This window comes from Chenopodium album, chromosome 9 (assembly GCF_948465745.1).
Source record: "Chenopodium album chromosome 9, dcCheAlbu1.1, whole genome shotgun sequence".
Classification (NCBI taxonomy): domain Eukaryota; kingdom Viridiplantae; phylum Streptophyta; class Magnoliopsida; order Caryophyllales; family Amaranthaceae; genus Chenopodium; species Chenopodium album.
The window spans coordinates 25,700,664-25,711,295 of record NC_137842.1 but is presented as its reverse complement, the minus strand read 5'-3'; positions in this window follow the sequence as shown (position 1 = coordinate 25,711,295).

The following is a 10,632-nucleotide window of genomic DNA, read 5'->3' as shown; positions in this document are numbered from 1 at the left end:
ATACTTTCATCCTCCTCAATCATGGCCACTTCATCAAGAGAGGTTATATAAGCTGTCTCGATCATGGGCTCACCTATAGGTATGTTAAGGAGTGAAGAATCGAAGTATGTTTGATCTTCTACAATGGCTAGAATCTCGGAAGTTTTATTGTCATCAATCAGATCTTTAATAGCTTTTTTGAGTTTCCAACACTCCTTAGTGTTGTGACCCTTTCCTTGGTGATATTTGCAGTGCTTATTAGGAACCCACTTGGGTGGCCTGGTTTCTGGATCTTTGATAGACCCTATGGGCATGAGTAGTCCTTTATGGTGTAGCTTTTCGAAAGCTGCTTCATAACTTATGCCAAGTGGAGTGAACACTCTTTTTGACCTTTGGATTCGTGGTTTAGAGGCGTTCGTATCATGTACTTCATTAATGGGAGAGGAAGAAGAAGGATGTTCATTCTTCTTTTCTCTCGCACTATTATCTTTAAGAAGGTCATCTTCAATGTCAATGCCTATATTATACACAGCCTTGAAAGTATTCAAGTTGTGTTGGTTTTTTAAGTGCCTTGAATACTTCTCTTGAAGGTTTTTGATGAACATCCTCACAGATTCTTTTTCAGTAGGAACCTTGACCATATAAGCAGAAGCTTCCCTCCATTTGTTGAAGAAAGAAGTGAACCCTTCGTTTTCTTTTTGTTTTAACATCTGAAGTTGTCTGTAGTCTGTTTCGTCTTGAATGTTGCACTTATATCTATTTATCAAAGCGTTTTTTATGGAATCCCAAGAAGAGGTTTTCTCTTTGTCAAGGGAAAAGAACCATTGTTGACAAACAGTCTCAAGAGATAAAGAATACAAGGAATGAAAGACTTTCTTATCAGTCCCCTTAATGTTCATTATAGTTTCAATAGCTCTAAGATGAAAGTAAGGGTTATCTGTTGCCTTGAATTTTGGGATGTCCTTGGCATTGAACTTATGTGGAAGAAGTTCCTTGTCTAGCGAGACCCCTTGTGAACTAATGCCTTGGAACTTGTAGTCACTAGATAGCTTGCTCAGGCTTTCTTGCATAAGGTCCATTTGTTGTTGCTTCACAAGCAAGGTCATTTATTATGAGGTTTAAGGCCTTCAATGTCTTAGTTACGCAAGCCAACTGTTTCTTGAGTTCATTGGCTTCTTCTTGACTTACCATTATCTTATTATCTTTTCTTTTCCGACTCACTACTTTATCAAAAGGTAGAACTTGAACAAATATGTTGTCCTTGATTAATCTCCCTTCTTTTCTTGACCAAGTACTTTGGAGAGGGAAATTAGGGCTATTCATTGTTAATTATTTGACTCAACTCTATTCAACATGCATTATATTGAAGGTTTGACTTTGCGTTGAATTTTCTCTCTTGTCTTTCATCCCATGGCGATTTGAGTTTGTTGGTTTTACTTCAGCTTAATTGAGTCTCAATGGCGAAGAAGAAGAAGCAATCTACTCCTAAACCATCAAATAACTTGAATCACCCTTCAAAATCTTCTTTATCTTTGTTGAATGATTGTGTTAATCGATTGAATGTTTCTAGGTTTTCTGGCTCTACTTCGATTCCGGAAGTTGATGAGGACCCTGATGAACTTGTCACTCCACCTTCTCATTTGAGTCGATTCTCGATTGAGAAGATTACTAGAGCTGAGCTGAAAGCTCTTGAGGATTTTCATAGCCGATTGATCAAAGCTAATAAAACAGTACCCCAATCTACTGTTCCATTAGATTTCAGAGCCACCCCTTCTGGTTTAATGCAGGCAGTGCTTCGAAGGATGATTCTAAGATGGCTGAAGGTAATCCTGTCCTCAATTTTGGATCAATTCCTCGAATCCCAGACACAGCAGTACCTAGGGTTTCTGAATGTACTGTTCCATTGATTTCCGAGCTCGATTCTGCTCCAATTGCTGACCCGATTACTTTGGAGAATGATGTGGTTCCCCCACAGCCTGATTTTATTCCTGCTGCTAAGCCAGGATCTGCTAAGCTCACAACTAAGGGCTCTGCCCTCTCTTTTGTAGCTCCTGTGCTCAAAGATGGCAAGTTTAAATTAATGAAGGTAATCTCAAGTGGTAGAACTCTGTAGTTTTTTATGTAATAGGCTATTATCCTACTATTACTGCAGTTCAAAGATATATTGCTGAGAATTGGAGTGCCGTAGCTAAACCTGATGTGTTTTGGCATGATGATGGCTATTTTCTTATTAAAATGCAAAACTCTGATGATATGAATATTGTTCTTAGTGCTAGTCCACATATGTTCTTTGGTAAGGCAGCTATTGTTAAGCCTTGGTCTGAGAAATTTGATTTTCATGTTGAGGTTTTGAGAACTCTTCCTTGATGGGTTAAGTTACCTAACTTACCTTTGAATTGCTGGGGTGTGGACACTTTGAGCAGACTGGGAAGTGTCTTAGGAGTCCCTTTATGTGCTGATGAATGAACTTCAAAACAGTTGAGGGTCTCTTTTGCAAGGTTGCTCATTGAAGTTGATGTAACCAAGGCTTTTTCCAAGACTATCTGGTTTGAGAGTCAGATGGTGTTTTGATTGAACAAAAAGTTGTTTTTGAATGGACACCCCCCTTTTGTAGTAAATGTAACAAAGTGGGCCATGACTGTACTATTCCTAGGAAGATTCAGCCTCAAAAGAAGCAGGTGGCTTCTAAGGAGCAGCCTAAGCAACAAGCAAAGGTTTGGGTTGCTAAGCCCCAACCTACCACTGTTCCTGCACCTGAACCTAGTGTGCCTGAATCTGGGGGTAATGATACTGTTCAGAGTGCTGGTGTTTTCACTCCTGCCCCAACTACTTTGCAAGCTAATTCTGATAATGATTGGAGAGTGGTGGGAAGGAAACATAGAAGTCATAGTAATCCTCCTGTCTTTACTAAGGTTCCTCATTCTAATACTTGTGCTGCTTTTATTAAAAATGGTGATGGTGCTGGAGATCTTGTTCCTATCAGGGGTGATGGTAATCCCCCTCTGGGTCATGATTATCCTATCATGGAATATCAAGGGTCTTAATGATCCCTACACAGTAGTTTCTGTTAAGAAACTGCTAGCTGAACAGTTTTTAGATGTTATTGGTATCATGGAAACTAAGGTTAAATGTGATAAGAGTGTCAAGCTTCAGAAGAAATTTGGGCCTGCTTGTCTTGGTTTTGTAACTACTCATCTTCTCATAGGGGTAGACTCTGGGTTGGCTGGTTGCATGACAAGGTTAATCTCTCTATCCTCTCCTCTCATGAGCAGTTCATTCATGTCCAAATTAGCTCTAAAGATCTTTAGCATCAGATTTTCTGTACCTTTGTGTATGGCTTGCATTCTATTCATGACAGGTTACCTCTTTGGGATGGTATTTCTAGTCTTGGAGCTGTTTCTGGGCCTTGGCTTATTATTGGTGACTTTAATTATGTTCTCAACTCTTATGATAGAATTAATGGTAATGCTGTCACTGATTATGAGGTTAATCATTTCAGAAGTTTTGTTGACAATCTTGATCTTTGTGAAATCAAGAGCAAAGGTTCTTTCTACTCTTGGTCTAATAAGGGCCATGGTGCTACTAGAACTGCTACAAGGATTGACACGGGGCTAGTGAATCAGGCCTGGTTGAACAAGTATGCTCATGTTGAAGCCATCTATCTTCCTCCTCTTCTTTCTGATCATAATCCTCTCTTGGTTGAAGTGTGTAGATTTGTTCCTGCTAAGGGGAGACCTTTTAGGGTTCTTAATTGCCTAGCTGATCATGTTGATTTTTGTTCTATTGTGGAAAACAGCTGGCATAGTGTTTCAGATTCTTCTACTATGGTTACTATTTGGCAGAATTTGAAAACTGTAAAAAAGAACCTGTAAGATCTGAACACTAAGTATTTTGCTAATGTTGATTAGAAAGTTGATGTGGCTCTTGCCTCTTTGAAAGCTATTCAAGACCAGCTTGCTATGGACTATTCTAATTCTGACCTTCATGTTAAAGAGGCTGAAGCTGTAAATATGGTGAAGCATTGGATGTATATCCAGGAGTCCATTTATAAGCACAAATCTAGGGTTGATTGGATTAAGCTGGGGTACTCCAATTCTCACTACTTCTTTTCTGTTATGAAGCACAGGCAAGGTAGAAATAGAATTGATTCTATCTTCACTGAGGATGATATCCTTTTGAAAGATCCTGTGCTTATTGAAAATGAGATTGTGGGATTTTACAAAGGACTCTTTGGTTCTAGTGCTAGTTATCTCCCTGCTGTTGATCTAGCCACTATTAGGAGAGGTTCTAAACTCAGTTCTTGCTCCTATTGAAAATGAGATTGTGCTTATTTTGACTACTGTTGTTATTACTTCTGAGATTGATAATGCTCTAGCTCAGATTAGAGATGATAAGGCGCCTGGTATTGATGGTTTCAATGCTGTTTTTTTTCAAAAAGGCCTGGCCTATGGTTAAAACTGATATTTATGTTGCTATCTTCTCTTTCTTTGAGACTGGTGTCATTTCTAAATAGTGGAATTGTACAACAATCACCTTAGTGCCTAAGGTTCAGCATCCTTCTTATGTCAAAGAATTTAGGCCTATTGCTTGTTTTACCGTGTTGTACAAGTTGATCTCTAAAGTTCTCATAAACAGGATCTCTAAAAGTGGTGGGGACTGTTATTAATGATGCTTAACCTGGGTTTATCCCGGGTAAGCACATTGGTGACAATATTCTTTTGGCTACTGAATTTATCAAAGGCTACTCTCATAAGTTTGTTTCTCCTAGGTGCATGATCAAGATTGACTTGAGAAAGGCCTATGACTCTGTTGAATGGCCCTTTTGCAGACTGTTTTAGAAGAGCTTGGTTTCCCTCATACTGTTGTGAAGTGGATTATGGATTATGTCTGTTATGTTTCTTACTCTGTGATGGTTAATGGTTTTCCTGCAAAGCCTTTTCCTGCCAAAAAGGGTCTTAGACAAGGAGATCCTATGTCTCCTTTTCTCTTTGCTTTATGTATGGAGTACCTATCTAGGTGCCTTAAGGAAATGATAGGGAATCCTAATTTCAATTTTCATCTTAGATGTGAGAAATTAGGTATTACCTATATGATGTTTGTAGATGATCTTCTCCTCTTCTCTAGGGCTAATTCCATCTCTATTCAGCTTCTCTTGCAGGCTTTCCAGAAATTCTCTTGTGCTTCTGGTCTGATGGCTAATTTAAGTAAGAGTGAGGTTTATTTTGGAGGCATATCTGATTTTGATAAAGATCAGCTGCAAACTGTTCTTGGCATGAGTAGAGGTAGCTTGCCTTTTAGATATCTTGGGGTGCCTTTATCTTCTAAAAAGCTTACTATTGCTCAGTGTAGGCCTTTGGTTGAAAGGGTTACTACTAGGATTGGATGTTGGACTTCTAGAAACTTGTCTTATGCTGGTAGGTTACAGCTTATCAAAAGTGTTCTTTTTGGTATTAAGGCTTATTGGGCTCAGATTTTCATCTTAGCTAAGAAGATTCTTAGGGAAATTGAATCTAAGTTCAGGATTTTTCTTTAGACTGGGAAGAACACTTATGCAAAAGAGGCCCCTGTCTCATGGCGTCATATGTCTCTTCCTAAGGTGTGTTGTGGCTGGAATATTACCTCTCTTGGTGATTGGAATAATGTTGCTATTTGTAAGATTCTTTGGGATCTTGCTCATAAAGCTGTCAATATGTGGGTGAAATGGGTGCATACCTATTATTTCAGCAATAGAAATATCTGGATTGCTACTATGCCCAAGAAATGCTCCTGGGTGTTGAAGAAAATCTTGACTTGCAGAGATATTATTGATGATATTGGTGGCTGGTCATCTATTATGAAAAATGGGAAAATGAGTATTGCTAAACTTTATGCCCGGATTCGACCTCAGGCTTCTAAAGTAGGGTGGAAAAGAATTGTTTGCAATAACCAAGCTGCTCCTAAGAGTATTTTCATTACTTGGTTAGCCTTGCTTGATGAACTTGCTACTAAGGACAAAATTGTTAAGTGGAATGCAAGTTGTGATCCTATTTGCTTTTTCTGCCAGAACTCTTGTGAAACTATTTCTCACTTGTTTTTTTGTTGTCCTTACTCTAAGACTATTTGGGAACAGATTTTGAAGCTTCTTGATGTGAAAAAATCAGTTCAACCTTTCGACATTGAACAGCAATGGATAGTTAAGAACTGCAGGAAGTCTAGCAGCAAGGGAAGAGTATACTCTATGTGTTTTGCTGAGGCTATTTACAGTATATGACTGCATAGGAATAGTTTGATGTTTACAGGTGACTGTAACCCTGCAGAAATTGTTTTTAAAGACATTGTTTTTCATGTTGTTGTTAGGTGCAATGGAGCAGACAGGAAGCTGCTTTTGCTTCACTTATTTTCTGGTTTACTGCAGTCTGATATCAGTTCTGCCAGGTTGCTGATGCTATTCTGGTTTTCTGAAGTCTGCACCAGCTTGGTTCTGCTGTTTTCTGTTTGCTGCAGCTTGGTTTCTGGGTGGCAGCTGGTTCTCAGGTGCTAAGACATGGAGCTGCAATTGTTGCTGTTATCTGCAGGTGCTCTGTTCTGGCAGGCTGTTCTGATTCACCAAGTCTGTCAAGTTGTTCCTGCTGCTGTTCTGGTCTGCTACTGCTGTTTCTGGTTTGCTGCTGCTGCTGTTTTTGGTATCTGGTCAGCAAGTCTGACAGCAAGTCTGCTGCAGCTTGGGCGTTGGTTTTGCTTTTCTGTTTTGGCAGTTTGTGGTTTGGTGTCTTTTTCTTTTTTATCTTAGCTGCTTTAGTTTCTTTGTTTGTTGATATAGGTTGGTTTTGGTGCTTACAACTGCTGTTTTAGTCTATTGTTGTGTGTTGTTTCTGTCTTAGGTGTTCTTGTCTGGTCCTGGCTCTCAGAACCCTTCCTAGAAGGTGGTTGTGAGCTTGAGTCCAGTAGATGTCCTTGTTTCTCTCAAGCACCCTTCCTAGAAAGTGGTTTAGGTAGATTCTTGGACTGTTGGTGTTGGTTTTGCCTTTTTGGTTTGTGGTGTTTGATGTTGTTACAGCTTAGCTTCTTGTAAGTTTGTAACTTTCTTATTTTGGCAATAAATTTCTTATTTACCAAAAAAAAAAAATTAAGAATAGAATGTACCCCCAACTCAAATGACGGAAAAAACCGACTCATGCATGAACCTAAGAAATGGTCATGTTGACATATACACAAAGTGTGTGCTAAGACTAGTGAGTGTAGGTAACATGTTAAGACTTGTGTCTTGACCATGTGGCTAGACTATGTGACTAGACTCGAACAAAGACTAAGTTATGACCTCACGTATATGCATTTAACCGGACATGCTTTGGTATTTTAGTCATAACTTTTGATCTATGACTCTAAATGGGATGAAACCAACGCCAAATTAAAGATAAAACTCGGGGCTACAAATGTAAAATAAAAAAAAAAAAAACGATAAAAGGGTCAAATTTCCGAAAAATAAATTGAAATAAGGAAAATAGAGAGTTAGAGTACTAACCGGAACGAAAGCCGAAAAAGGAGTCAGTCTGGATGCTATAAAAGCCGGATAAGAATCCTCCGGCAGCACATGCTGCTCCGCTGGATAAACAAGGATCGCCTAAGCTCGATCCACGGTAGACAGCAAGTCTGGACGCAACATCCGGATCAGGGAATCCGCTGGAACAAAAGGCTCCTCGGACGAAAGCTGCCAGAGATAACGCTCGCCTAAAAACCAAGCGCCTGTCCTCTGGAACACCGAGAGTCCCGTATAGAGGGCCTGGAAAAAGCAACGAACCATGCCAGACAAGATAGCCTCAGGGACACCGACAACCAAACTCCAAGGACGGAGATCGATCTATAAAACGAAACCACATGAAAAATCGTCAGAAAATGAATAAAATAAAAAAAGAGCACATGTGGTTGGAATACTCACTGACACACGAGTCACCGAAAGGTTCCTTTGGCAAAAGTTGCCGGAAGAAGTATCTCGTCTCTTCTTAATCGCGATTAATCGATGGCCGATAGGAAAACGAGAAGCCCCAAGAACCCAAGGGGCTAAGAAAGGCAGGTACGAGTATCCCCAAGCCTGAAATTGAGAAAAGATAAGCTTAAAGGAAAAAGCGAAAGTAATAACCGAAAGAAGCTTAAAACACGTACATCGAGGATACGATTATTCCACGTAAGCGAGATCCGAGGCACCTCAGTAGCTTCCGCGGCATCCATGACCCGGGTCGCCTTGCCCATTGCCGTAAGCATACGGGCATACGACACCTCCGCCCAACTCAGGTCACCTACTTCCCCAAATCGCTGAGGCAAATAAGTAACCTAATGGCGAAACGCTCTCCTCGATCACCCAAGATGGTGACGGATAGAACGTGCGCAATGTAAAATCAGAGCCAGCTGCTCAGGCGTACACTGTAGGCCAAGCATGTCAGCCGACAACTCATCGGCAAGAACCGAGTACGGACAAGATTGCGCGTACACATGAAGGGCCAACGCAAGACGGTCCCCCACAAGGTCGCGCAATCCCTCATCTGACCCCGTAACGAACTCTATGACTACAGGCTCGCCTCCAAAAGGAAAACCCGTAATCATAAACAAGTCAAAAGGGGTAACCGTCATCTCTCCCCATGGAAAGAAGAAATTGTTGGTTGAATCCCACCAAAACTCCAGCAATCCACGGAGGAAAGCTGACGATGTAGGCTGACCCGATAAATCCCAAAGAGCCGCTAACTGAGAGTCAATCCAAGAAAGTGTTATAATCTCCTTTGCCAACTCGGGCAAACTCTCAAAACGGGCTCGTTGGTCACTAGAGCCGTACAAACGCATGTTAGGCTCACTCTAATTAAAAGAATAAAAATAAAAACGGTTATGGTTTAAAAAGAAGAAACGAAGGAAAAGAGAAAGAAACAAAGGCGCGAAAAACTACCAATGCCGCGCCACCCTCTGATCGAGACATTATGATCTGGGTCCCACTTAAGGACCCTAGGTTCCCAGTTTGGAGAACCCTCCCAAACAACATTCTCCTAGCAACGTCGATCCGCCGCAACGCGTTGCTCTCGAACCTCCTCTTGAGGACGGGTCGCCCTCTTCTAAGAGAAAACTACCTCGCCTGGACCACTGAGAACTGATTTGGGTATTTTTATACCCGGCCAGGTGGCCCAACCAGAAAGCGCCACGTGTCCTCCATATAGGTTCCATTTGGACCTATGGAGTGATGACACGTGGAGGGTGGACTCTTCTCCGTCCTACGTGGACTGAAGGTCCAGCAGGGACCATTCAGTCGGCGACACGTGTCACCCAAAAGGTGCTTTAGAATCCTTTTGGGCACAGTGACACGTGTCACTCAGGTATTGGCCCTGGGATGGCGGCCTTCTAAGGCCCAAATCCCGAGGCGCCGCAAACGGCGTGACCTAACTCCTAGGTCACCAGATCCTAGGAGAGCACACATTTCCCTATAAATAGGGACATTACGTCATTTATGACGGGACACGAAAAAAAGAGAGAATTTTTGACACACAATACGAGACAATACGTCACTTACCACAGAGCTGTCGTTTTCAAGGAACACACAGCACTTTACCTGAGCTTGGAATCCAAGCAGATAACTTTACTTCCGCGCGTTTTATCTCCGAATATTTACTGACTTAATCTTCGGAGGCGGACCACCGACCATCCGGCGGTCCGTTTACTTTGCAGGTAGAGGCATCCTTAGTTGAATCCAGTTTCAGTGTTGTAACTCTCCCGAGGGACAAAAACCCCCGTAACATTTGGCGCCGTCTGTGGGGAGAGTACCTCTGAAATGGCTTCACAAGAGCTTGTACCAAATCCGGAGACCATTCGGCCTCCAAATGATGTACTGGTCCAAACGGACCATGACTCAGGTGACGATGCTGATGTCGAAACCTATGTGGATCCAAATGGATCCCTCATCTCTAAACGCATCCGCAGTAAGGAACGGCGAGAGCGTCCCCATGTTCAGGCAGGACCAAGCAAAACTGCTGGCCAGCCAAAGAAGCCCTCGGGGCGGCCGGTTGATCCTTCCCAGGCGGCAAGATCAGCTCCCGTCACTCGGGATGAGCTAATGTCACTCCTGAGCAGCCTCAGGGGTGAAATCAAGCAGCTCGCCTCAAAGAAGTCGCCTACTCCTAGAAAGGAGCAGTCGGCCAAGAAGCCAGCCCAAGCTGGCAAACAGAAGTCGGTCAGGGACCGTCAGCCGACTCCTCATCCTGCTCCTAAGGAGAAGGCCAGGTCCCAATTTGACCTTAATCGGCTCCGTTTCCCAGAAATGGGCGCAAGAAAACCCATCCGGCACATACAGCCGGATGGTAGCAAGAAAACGTTCTCTGACGCTCGGCAATACATTGAGGAGAGGAGAACCCAGCAATCAGAGTCGGCTTCAACGTCGACTTATCATGATAGCTTTCGGAATACCTCTGTGAGGTGTTCCCAGTCTGTACATGAGACCCCAGCAAGCAGCTAAAGGGTTCAGTCTGGGCCACATGTGATTCAGTCTGCCCAGTACATGGCACATCCATTGTACCAGGCGCCAGTTGTACCTTACATGCAACCTACCCTCTATGGAGGACAGGCGGCATACGGCTATCAGCCGATGGACTGGCAGCTTAGGCTGCAACACCTTGGAGATCAACCCTCTGCTTTCTCTAGGGA